Raw genomic sequence first — 12,747 nt, 5'->3', positions numbered from 1 at the left:
GTGATATGAGGTGTTACAGGCTAGATCGGTGTGACTTGGAATCGGGGTCCTGACAGCGTTGGCATCAGAGCCGGACTGCCTGTAGGTGCGATAAGCCAAACTGGTCGATGTCGAGTCTAGAAATGCTTTAGTTATATGTAGGGGAATTGATTGTGGGAGGGAACGTAAGGTGCTTTTACTCCTTTACCTCATGCCCTCTGATCTGAGTCATTCTCTTCTCATTCTACGTGGGTTAAGGACTAGGCTCTCTCCTCTCTATCAGGTTCACGTGTTACTAATCCGTAGTAACTTATAGGATTGTTGGTTCCATGCTTCGGTTGAGTTTCTACTACCCTAGTATGTTGTCGGTTGAACCAGAACCTTGACATGATGTTGTTGAGTGGTATTGCAAAACTGTTGCGAATGTCTCAAATCCTTTTTCGAGCATTTACAGCCGTTATGCTGTCCGAATTCTCCTAGTAATACTAATGCCTTGCATCATTTCGTGCTTTCAGATGGCCACCCGTTCCCAGAACCAAGTGGTTCGTCTGACCCGGTGCATCGGCGTACCTGGTCACACGGCCATGTTGGTCCGAGTGATGGTTGAGACAGGCTATCGTTGGTATCCCGAGTATACCGTCGAGGAGCAGTTCCGAGACTTTAACCAAAGTCAATATCTTTGCACCGTCAGGATTTATCCATCCTATCCCGGAGCCACTGAACCCCTCCATTGCTCTTATGGACTTGGGGTTACTATCGAGATGTCTGTGCAGGACGCAGCTTACTCAATGATGACTATCATGCGAGCCAAAACTGCTTTGCTTCAGAACACCGACTACCGCTACATGCCAGCAGCACTCCCTGGGGCACAGGGGTACTATCAGGCTACTTACTGTGATTCTACCCATGAGGACTCACTACTCCGCACCACCACTGAGATGCTTGAGGACAAGGACCGTGAGAATCGTGCCTTGCGAATGGAGCTCTTTAATGCTCGTGCTGATCACTGGGCCACTCTGACACGGTTTGCACCTGCCGTGCAAGCTGGGTTCATGGACATGAGGGACTTATACCCCGTGCGATCTGGTCTGCCAGAATGTATGGAATGGTGTGATGTAGGAGGCATCACCCCTCCTCGTGGACCCCGTCTGCCACCGTTTGTTGGACCAAGGCCACACCCGAGTCCCTATGGACCGCAGGCTCCACAGGACCGTCTGTTTCCGGATGATCATGTTCAGCTTCCAGGACATGGTGGTGACTTCTATGAGGATTACTACGGAGACGTCTGAGTTGGCAGTAGATCTACTAGTATTGTAACAGTTGTAATCTCCACAGTCCTGCGTGTCTTGTGGAATACAACTTGGTGTGTATCACGTTCCGGAGGTGTAGAAAAATAATGTATAGGAGCTTGGAATGCCTCTGATGAGATGTATCGTCTTTCATCGTAGTTGTACCTTAGCCTGGGCTTGTACTAAACTATGTATGGCGTGTATGACCGTTGGTATATGTATGTTGCTATGTTACCATGTCATACTGATGGTCATCTCTGCATTCCGCGTTATCCATTACATTCCGCTTTTCCCTATCAAGATTCAGCCATCCTCGTCTAAATCGTTGCCTTGTTTCTCCTAGGATGGTTAACACCCGCAACAACCCTGCTGTCCAGGCGCAGGATGAAGCCAATGCAGCCAGGGCGGAGGATCTGCCCCAACCGCCTTCACTGGCCGAAGTTATGCTGGAGGCAGAAAGAAACAAGCGTGAGACTAACCGCTTGCTAGAGCGAATTGAGCAGAATACTGCACGTCACCAGAGGAACGACCTGGTGTCCCTCAATGACTTTATCAAGTTGTACCCACCGAAGTTCAATCATTCCGTCGAGCCCCTTGATGCGGATGAATGGCTTCGCAGCATCACCCATAAGCTACGTTCTGCCAACGTAGCCGAAGCTGATAAGGTTACCTACGCTGCCTATCACCTCGAAGGCCCTGCTAGCCTTTGGTGGGAGAACTTTGAGGCTATGCACCCAGCTGGCCAAATCACTACTTGGGCTGAATTCAGTGGGGCTTTCCGTGAGCATCACATCCCGGAGGGTCTCATAGATCGCAAGCGCGAAGAATTCTGCAACTTCACCCAAGGCAGACTGACCGTGGATGCATACAGCCGTGAGTTTGGAAATCTAGCACGCTATGCTCCTGAAGAGGTATCCACCGACGCCAAGAAGCAGGCAAGGTTCCGCAAGGGACTTAGCCCCGAGCTTCGCCGTGATCTCCGTCTGCATGAGTGCACCTCTTTCCAGAAGTTGGTCAATAAGGCTATCAGTGCCGAGACAGGACAAACTGACTATGACGCTACACGCAAGCACTCTCGTGACTTTGGTTCCTCATCTGGCTCCGGATCCCAGAAGCGCCGGGTCTGGATTCCAAATACTGCTCTACCACCCAGGTTCACTCCGAGGCCATCCTTCGAGGCGCCTCGCCCCAACCAGCAGCATGCACCGCCCAAAGTCTATGGTGGCCCCACTGCTAATGCTGCTCCACGCCCCAATATTGTGACATGCTTCAAGTGTGGAGAAACAGGTCACTATTTGCGCGAGTGCCCCCGAAACAACCTCAATCAACCTGGACAGTCCGTTGGCCGTGGTAAGCCAGCAGGAAAGACTTACTACGCCAAGCCAGCCACCACTGCACGTGGCCATGTCAACTATGTTTCAGCTGAAGAAACTCATGAGGATCCCAACGTCGTCCTTGGTACGCTCCTTGTTAATTGCCATCCGGCGACTGTTCTTTTCGATACTGGAGCATCTCATTCATTTATCTCTGAGAGCTATGCTCGATTGCACAACACCACATTTAGTGACATGCCTACTTCCATGGAAATTCAAACTCCTGGTTCTAGATGGCAAACCTCTAAGATAAGCCATGGAAATGAAATTCTTGTTGACAGACTGGTCTTCCTTGCATCACTAATAGCTCTCAAGTCCTCGGACATAAACATCATCTTGGGTATGGACTGGATGTCAGCTCATTATGCTAAGATTGATTGTTCTACTAGAATTGTTCAACTCACCCATCCGTCGGGCAAGACAGTCAATGTTTTGACCCGAGTGTCTAAGCGTCAGCTCTACTCACTAAATGCCAACCCTCTCCCAGACCTCGAAGATGTGCCGGTAGTCCGTGACTTCCCGGATGTCTTCCCTGAAGAACTGCCAGGTATTCCACCTGACAGAGATGTTGAGTTCGTGATAGACCTCGTTCCAGGAACCGTCCCAATCTCTAGAAGACCCTATAAGATGGCACCCCTAGAGCTAGCCGAGCTTAAGAAACAACTCGATGAGTCCTTGAAAAAGGGTTTCATCCGTCCTAGTTCTTCTCCGTGGGCTTGCCCCGTCCTCTTCGTCAAGAAGAAGGATGGTACGGATCGGATGGTTGTAGATTACCGACCCGTCAACCTAGTCACAATCAAGAACAAGTATCCGCTTCCCAGGATCAACGACCTGTATGATCAGCTCACTGGATCCTCAGTCTTCTCTAAGATGGATTTGAGGTTGGGCTACCATCAAATCAAAATCAAGAACGGGGACATTCCTAAAACGGCCTTTGTTACTCGTTATGGCCAATACGAGTATAGAGTCATGTCCTTCGGGTTAACCAATGCTCCAGCCACTTTCTCTCGGTTAATGAACTCAATCTTCATGGAGTATTTGGATAAATTCGTCGTAGTATACCTCGATGATATACTCATCTACTCCAAGAACGAGGCAGAACATGCCGAGCATCTAAGGCTAGTACTAACGAAACTTCGAGAGCATCGCCTTTATGCTAAATTCTCCAAGTGTGAATTCTAGTTGCCAGAAGTGACCTACCTAGGCCACGTGATCTCTGGTAAAGGTATTGCTGTCAATCCCGAGCGAGTTCAAGCCATCCTTGACTGGACTCCCCCTGAAACGGTTAAGCAAGTCCGGAGTTTCCTTGGCTTAGCGAGCTACTGCCGCCGCTTCGTCGAGAATTTCTCCAAGGTTGCTAAACCTCTAACCGAACTCCTCAAGAAAGATAAAAAGTTTGAGTGGACCCCACAGTGCGAGTTCAGCTTTCAGGAACTGAAAAGACGCCTGACGTCTGCCCCCGTACTCATACCACCAGATTTTTCTAAGGACTTTGTTATCTATTGCGACGCCTCGCGACAGGGACTAGGTTGCATACTGATGCAAGACCGTCATGTGATTGCCTACGCTTCCCGACAGTTGCGTCCACATGAGGATAATTATCCCACACATGATCTAGAGCTTGCAGCCGTAGTCCATGCACTCAAAACATGGCGACATTACCTTCTCGGTAATCGTTGTGAGATTTTCACAGACCACCAGAGTCTGAAATACATCTTCACCCAACCGGATTTGAATCTCAGGCAAAGACGTTGGGTCGAGTTGATCTCAGACTACGACTTAGGAATTACTTACACCCCGGGCAAAGCCAATGTCATGGCTGATGCGTTAAGCCGTAAATCCTATTGTAACAACTTGATGTTACAACAAAGCCAACCACTTCTCCACGAGGAATTCTGCAAGCTTAACCTTCACATTGTTCCTCAAGGATTTCTATCCACCCTGGTGGCGAAACCTACCCTTACGGATCAGATCATCAAAGCTCAGAAGGTAGATCCGGGAATCTCCCGTATTAAGAGAAACATCAAGAAAGGAGTTGCGGATTGTTTCTCCATTGATGACCAAGGTGTTGTGTTCTTTGGAGACCGCCTAGTGGTTCCCAAGGTACGCAACCTGAGGCGATTGATCCTTAAGGAAGCTCATGAATCTCCTCTCACCATTCATCCCGGTAGTACTAAAATGTATCAGGACCTACGCCAGAGGTTTTGGTGGACTAGGATGAAGAGAGAAATTGCTCAATACATTGCTAATTGCGACGTCTGCCGTCGTGTTAAAGCAGAGCATCAACGGCCTGCTGGCACCCTTCAGCCTCTGGCTATTCCTGAATGGAAATGGGATAAAATCGGTATGGATTTCATTACCGGGTTCCCCAGGACCAAGAGAGGGAATAATGCTATCTTCGTTGTTGTCGATCGTCTTTCCAAAGTAGCCCACTTCCTACCTGTTCGTGAGAGTATAACCGCTAGCCAGCTAGCAGACTTGTACATCTCCCGAATAGTGTCTCTTCATGGTGTTCCATTGGAAATTAACTCAGACCGCGGAAGTCTCTTCACCTCTCGATTTTGGGAAAGCTTCCAAAATGCAATGGGAACTCGTCTCTCTTTTAGCACCGCTTTTCACCCTCAATCAAGTGGTCAGGTAGAATGAGTTAATCAAATTCTGGAGGATATGCTCCGAGCTTCTGTCATCTCCTTCGGCATGGATTGGGAGAAATGCCTTCCATTCGCCGAGTTCGCTTATAACAATAGTTACCAAGCTAGCTTGGGCAAAGCCCCTTTCGAGGTTCTCTATGGACGAAAATGTCAAACGCCTCTTAACTGGTCAGAAACCGGGGAAAGACAACTCTTTGGCCCGGATATGATTCAGGAAGCAGAAGAGCAGGTTCGCATTATTCGTGAGAAATTGAAAACAGCCCAATCTCGCCAAAAGAGCCATTATGATCGCAAACATAAGGCTATGACTTTTGAGGTTGACGAGAAGGCTTACCTTCGGGTGACTCCTTTAAAGGGAACCCATCGATTCGGTATCAAAGGCAAATTGGCTCCTCGTTACATTGGACCCTTTCGCATTCTCGCCAAGCGAGGAGAAGTTGCCTACCAATTGGAACTACCTCCGCATCTTTCCAAGGTTCATGACGTCTTCCACGTTTCCCAACTCAGGCGTTGCTTCTCGGATCCTATCCGTGGAGTGGACCACGAAACGCTTGATCTCCAAGATAATCTCACATACCGGGAGTATCCCGTTCGAATCCTTGATCAAGCCGAGCGTACCACTCGACGCCAAAACATCAAGTTTCTCAAGGTTCAATGGTCACACCATTCCGAGAAAGAAGCTACTTGGGAAAGGGAGGATCGTCTTCGACTTGAGTACCCCACCTTCTTCCCAACGGATCCTAAATCTCGGGACGAGATTCTTTTGAGTGGGGGTGAGTTGTCACATCCTAGCTAGTTCATGCATTAGAGTGTTGCATCATGTTTACATTTCACAGAAACCTGAAATGGGGAATGCCAGAAACCCCCAGCACCCCCCCTGGAACAACTAGGGTTTACTAAAATTCTTTTCAATGAACCTGAAATGCCCTCCATAAATGTTCACCATCTTTGGTCTTGGCTAAAACCTCTGCCAAAAATGGTTTCATATTTTTGGAGGCCATTTTGGATTTTTGCACAAGCCATAAGTATTTGCATTTGGGCATTTTAAATGCTATAAATATTTTTAAATGCCCAAATAATTTTGAAAGTATTTTTAGGCTGTTGGGAATAATCTCAAAGGTGCCTCAGAATATTTTCAGGATTTTTCCAAATGAAATAGTATTTTTACTATTTCAAAACACAGTACAGAAATAATAAAAAAGGAGAAAGAAAACAGAAAGCAGAAACTTACCTGGCAGCCCACCTGGCGGCCCAGCACTGTGCTGGCCCGCGCCAGCGAGCTGCTTGCTCTCGCCAGAGCAGGCAGACAGGTGACGCGGCGAGCGCGAGCTCGCCACCGCGCCAGCTGCTTGCCGCCCTCGCCGCGGACGAGCTGGACGACCTTCCTCGACGCGCCCCGAGCCCCTGGACATCGTCACTCTCCCCCATCGCCTCTCCCTCGCCCCTTCCCCACCATGGCCGACGCCGCCGCAGACACCTCACCGGAGTAACCGTGGCCACCGTCGACCTCGCGCCATTCCACTGTGTCCTACAGCTCTGCCGTCGCCCACTCCTTCGAGCAAGCCGAGCCCCGAGCGCTCGTTTGCCCCGAAGCTCCGCCACCGACCTCGCCTTCGCCGCTCCCCGTCGGAGATCCCCTCCGCCGTCGCCACTGCTACAGCTCGTCTCCGACCCCGCCGCCTGCTCCGTCGCAACCGCCGTGAGCATGGCCACCTTCCCATCCTCCCCTCTCTCTCTCTCGAGCTCTGTAGCCACTGCACGAAGCTCACCCGAACGCGCCGCCGTACGAGCTCGTCGCCGACGAGGCTCCGGCCATCCAACGGCCGCACCACCGTAGCCATTAGCTTCACCGCAACTCCAGGAACCCGTAGCGCCATCGCATGTCCCTCGCCGTGCTCTCTAGCTACGGTTTCAACCACGCCCGTACTCCGGCAGCCGCACGGCTCGTCGCCGGCGTCGATTCCGGCGACCCCGAGCTCCACTACCACCACCAGTCGACGCGGTTCGCCCCCAGCTACACGTAGGTGCTCTCCGCCGTCCTTTTGGTCGCCGGAGGAGCAAACCCGCACACCACCGCCGCGTCTGGACGTCGCCGGCGGCTAAACGCCGGCGAGTCAGCGTGGTTTGACCACGGTTTAACCCCCCAGGGTCACTGACAAGTGGGGCCCGCCTGCTAATTAAATCTGGGTTAAAGTTAAAACTAATCCTAATTAACTAGTTACCTAACAGTGTCACTGACACAGGGGACCCACACGTCAGGTTTGACCTGGACGACCCCGTTGACCTGCTGACGTCACACTGACGTCAGGCTGACGCAATAAAACATTTACTGGAATTATTCTTATATTGGAAATTCCAGAAATTATCACAAACTTCAAAAAATCATAGAAAATAATCTATAGCTCAGAATGAAAAGATTTATATATGAAAAATGATCAGAAAAATCCATTCTATCCATCTGTACTGGTTTCATGCATGATTAAGCAAGTTAACCTACTGTTTTATACAGAACAAGATAAGGCATTATTATGGGCCATTTATGAACTTGGAATTTGAATCTTTGATTCAAATTAGTCCAAACCTTTCTGGCCTTAGTTGCATTAGCCCAATACATCCATTTTGCCATGTCTCATGCATGCATCATATTGTTGCACTTGCTTGGTGTTGATTGTGCTTCGGTATGCTCATCATGGTAGGTCCTGCCTCCGAGGATATTCATGGGTATCCAACTGAAGGGCAGTATCCCACCACCACTCTGTCAGGCAAGCAACCCATTGATCATTTCGATACAAACCCATCTTCTCGCTTCTGCTCTCGTTTACTGCATTAAGACAACGCGATTCAAACTGCTGTGTGTGTTGCGGTAGTTGAACCCACTTTCCTCTGCATGACCTGTCATTGCCACAGTAACTAGATGAAACCCACTAGCATGTGTAGGAGTTGATTGAGCCATGTTGTGTTCCTACAATGCTATGCTTGCTACGCTTAGAGTTGTGTCAGGTCTGGCTCATCAGGGTGATGAACTAGAGTGAAAGTGCGTGTGTCGGTAATGAGAGTGAAGTGTGGAATACGATTTGGTAAAGGTATCGATGGGAGGCCATGTAGGAGTACATGGTGGGTTGTTTCATTGAGACCGTCCCTAAGAACTGAGATCTGTATGCGTGATTTAAGATTCAGCTACTACCACACATTGGGCCCGAAACCAATGGACCCCCTCGGCTTCTTATTCACCCTTGTCCTCTGTCCAGGAGTTGCACGTAGTTTCTGGTGCTTGTAGTAAGCTGGAGGCCGTGGACAGCGCTGACCAAGGGGTGGGCTGTGATGCGGTAGGCTCGTGGCCCGGTGTACCGAGTCGCCCGTTTGGTGACCGGGAACCCTGCACACATCGTTCGGGGCCGTAAGTGGAAACCCCGGCCGGACTCCCTGCGGATGGAACCTGAATAGGCGATAAACCTGGACTAGAGACTCGAGTGTTTAGGTAGGCTGTGGCCGACACCCACGTTGGGCTTCCGCTTGAAGGTTGCCGAGTACACGTCGTGTAGCGACGATAAGTGGTGAGAGCGTGTGTGACGAAGTACACCCCTGCAGGGTATGAAACTATTCGAATAGCCGCGTCCGCGGTAAAGGACTACTTGGTCGCTTATGCAGTTCATAGACAAGTAAATGGATACTACTAAAAGCCTCAAGATAAGTGTGAGTACCGCGGATGGCCCTCTCGTTGGATGACGAGGGAGGATCCACGGTGGGGTATTGAGTTGGTGATTAGTGGACTCGTGTGCGAAAACTATTTCACAAGTGGTGTATCGTAGGATAGCTTAGCCAAGAGTCAAAGCTGGCTTGCTGCAATAACCCCACTACCTTCTTGAGAATGAACATGTATAGTAGGATCTGTTGTAAGACTTGCTGAGTACCTTTGTACTCATGTTGCTTTAATTACTGTTTTCAGACGACAACACCGCCCCTTCTGACGGGTTCTACGTAGAACTCGACGACGACGAGTGACTTGCCACCCAGGTGGTGATCTAGGCTTGTGAAGGGCCTATATAGATAGACAGGCTTCGTCAAGCCTTCTTTCTTTCTAGAGTATGTACCCAGACAGTTTGCTTCCGCATGTGCTTGTATGATTGTATGACTTGAGTGTCGGGTCATGTGACCCCTATCTGTATAAACAAGTTATGTAAGGCTCTCCGGAGCCCCTTAAATAAAGTACTTGAGTTGTAGAGTTTTGTTGTGATGCCATGTTGTATTCGCGCATATCGAGCATATTGTGTGTATGTTTGAAATGCTTGGTATGTGTGGGATCCGACAATCTAGTTGTCTATCTTTAGCAGCCTCTCTTATGGGGAAATGTAGTCTGGTGCCTCCTTGAGCCATAGTAGTCCGCTACAGCCCGGTTCACCAGAGTCCTGCTAGCCCAGCACTACTGCTCTGGACACTTGACTGGCTGGCATGTGAGTCATATCGTTCCTGTGTCTGTCCCTTCGGGGAAATGTCACACGGTGACATCTGAAGTCCTGCCTAGCCTGCTACAGCCCGGGTTCCCGGAGTCCTGTTAGCCCAGTGCTACAGCCCGGATTCACACGCTGCTGACCGACATGTTCAATGTTGATTCATGTATGCCTGTCCCCATACGTTAGTGCCACTTTGGGTTCACGACTAGCCATGTCGGCCCGGGTTCTCTGTCATATGGATGCTAGCGACATTGTCATATACGTGAGCCAAAAGGCGCAAACGGTCCCGGGCCATGGTAAGGCGACACCCGTGGGAGTACCGTGCGTGAGGCCGCAATGTGATATGAGGTGTTACAGGCTAGATCGGTGTGACTTGGAATCGGGGTCCTGACAGCGTTGGCATCAGAGCCGGACTGCCTGTAGGTGCGATAAGCCAAACTGGTCGATGTCGAGTCTAGAAATGCTTTAGTTATATGTAGGGGAATTGATTGTGGGAGGGAACGTAAGGTGCTTTTACTCCTTTACCTCATGCCCTCTGATCTGAGTCATTCTCTTCTCATTCTACGTGGGTTAAGGACTAGGCTCTCTCCTCTCTATCAGGTTCACGTGTTACTAATCCGTAGTAACTTATAGGATTGTTGGTTCCATGCTTCGGTTGAGTTTCTACTACCCTAGTATGTTGTCGGTTGAACCAGAACCTTGACATGATGTTGTTGAGTGGTATTGCAAAACTGTTGCGAATGTCTCAAATCCTTTTTCGAGCATTTACAGCCGTTATGTTGTCCGAATTCTCCTAGTAATACTAATGCCTTGCATCATTTCGTGCTTTCAGATGGCCACCCGTTCCCAGAACCAAGTGGTTCGTCTGACCCGGTGCATCGGCGTACCTGGTCACACGGCCATGTTGGTCCGAGTGATGGTTGAGACAGGCTATCGTTGGTATCCCGAGTATACCGTCGAGGAGCAGTTCCGAGACTTTAACCAAAGTCAATATCTTTGCACCGTCAGGATTTATCCATCCTATCCCGGAGCCACTGAACCCCTCCATTGCTCTTATGGACTTGGGGTTACTATCGAGATGTCTGTGCAGGACGCAGCTTACTCAATGATGACTATCATGCGAGCCAAAACTGCTTTGCTTCAGAACACCGACTACCGCTACATGCCAGCAGCACTCCCTGGGGCACAGGGGTACTATCAGGCTACTTACTGTGATTCTACCCATGAGGACTCACTACTCCGCACCACCACTGAGATGCTTGAGGACAAGGACCGTGAGAATCGTGCCTTGCGAATGGAGCTCTTTAATGCTCGTGCTGATCACTGGGCCACTCTGACACGGTTTGCACCTGCCGTGCAAGCTGGGTTCATGGACATGAGGGACTTATACCCCGTGCGATCTGGTCTGCCAGAATGTATGGAATGGTGTGATGTAGGAGGCATCACCCCTCCTCGTGGACCCCGTCTGCCACCGTTTGTTGGACCAAGGCCACACCCGAGTCCCTATGGACCGCAGGCTCCACAGGACCGTCTGTTTCCGGATGATCATGTTCAGCTTCCAGGACATGGTGGTGACTTCTATGAGGATTACTACGGAGACGTCTGAGTTGGCAGTAGATCTACTAGTATTGTAACAGTTGTAATCTCCACAGTCCTGCGTGTCTTGTGGAATACAACTTGGTGTGTATCACGTTCCGGAGGTGTAGAAAAATAATGTATAGGAGCTTGGAATGCCTCTGATGAGATGTATCGTCTTTCATCGTAGTTGTACCTTAGCCTGGGCTTGTACTAAACTATGTATGGCGTGTATGACCGTTGGTATATGTATGTTGCTATGTTACCATGTCATACTGATGGTCATCTCTGCATTCCGCGTTATCCATTACATTCCGCTTTTCCCTATCAAGATTCAGCCATCCTCGTCTAAATCGTTGCCTTGTTTCTCCTAGGATGGTTAACACCCGCAACAACCCTGCTGTCCAGGCGCAGGATGAAGCCAATGCAGCCAGGGCGGAGGATCTGCCCCAACCGCCTTCACTGGCCGAAGTTATGCTGGAGGCAGAAAGAAACAAGCGTGAGACTAACCGCTTGCTAGAGCGAATTGAGCAGAATACTGCACGTCACCAGAGGAACGACCTGGTGTCCCTCAATGACTTTATCAAGTTGTACCCACCGAAGTTCAATCATTCCGTCGAGCCCCTTGATGCGGATGAATGGCTTCGCAGCATCACCCATAAGCTACGTTCTGCCAACGTAGCCGAAGCTGATAAGGTTACCTACGCTGCCTATCACCTCGAAGGCCCTGCTAGCCTTTGGTGGGAGAACTTTGAGGCTATGCACCCAGCTGGCCAAATCACTACTTGGGCTGAATTCAGTGGGGCTTTCCGTGAGCATCACATCCCGGAGGGTCTCATAGATCGCAAGCGCGAAGAATTCTGCAACTTCACCCAAGGCAGACTGACCGTGGATGCATACAGCCGTGAGTTTGGAAATCTAGCACGCTATGCTCCTGAAGAGGTATCCACCGACGCCAAGAAGCAGGCAAGGTTCCGCAAGGGACTTAGCCCCGAGCTTCGCCGTGATCTCCGTCTGCATGAGTGCACCTCTTTCCAGAAGTTGGTCAATAAGGCTATCAGTGCCGAGACAGGACAAACTGACTATGACGCTACACGCAAGCACTCTCGTGACTTTGGTTCCTCATCTGGCTCCGGATCCCAGAAGCGCCGGGTCTGGATTCCAAATACTGCTCTACCACCCAGGTTCACTCCGAGGCCATCCTTCGAGGCGCCTCGCCCCAACCAGCAGCATGCACCGCCCAAAGTCTATGGTGGCCCCACTGCTAATGCTGCTCCACGCCCCAATATTGTGACATGCTTCAAGTGTGGAGAAACAGGTCACTATTTGCGCGAGTGCCCCCGAAACAACCTCAATCAACCTGGACAGTCCGTTGGCCGTGGTAAGCCAGCAGGAAAGACTTACTACGCCAAGCCAGCCACCACTGCAC

This window comes from Aegilops tauschii, chromosome 5, assembly GCF_002575655.3.
Source record: "Aegilops tauschii subsp. strangulata cultivar AL8/78 chromosome 5, Aet v6.0, whole genome shotgun sequence".
Lineage (NCBI taxonomy): Eukaryota > Viridiplantae > Streptophyta > Magnoliopsida > Poales > Poaceae > Aegilops > Aegilops tauschii.
This window is presented reverse-complemented; position numbering follows the sequence as displayed.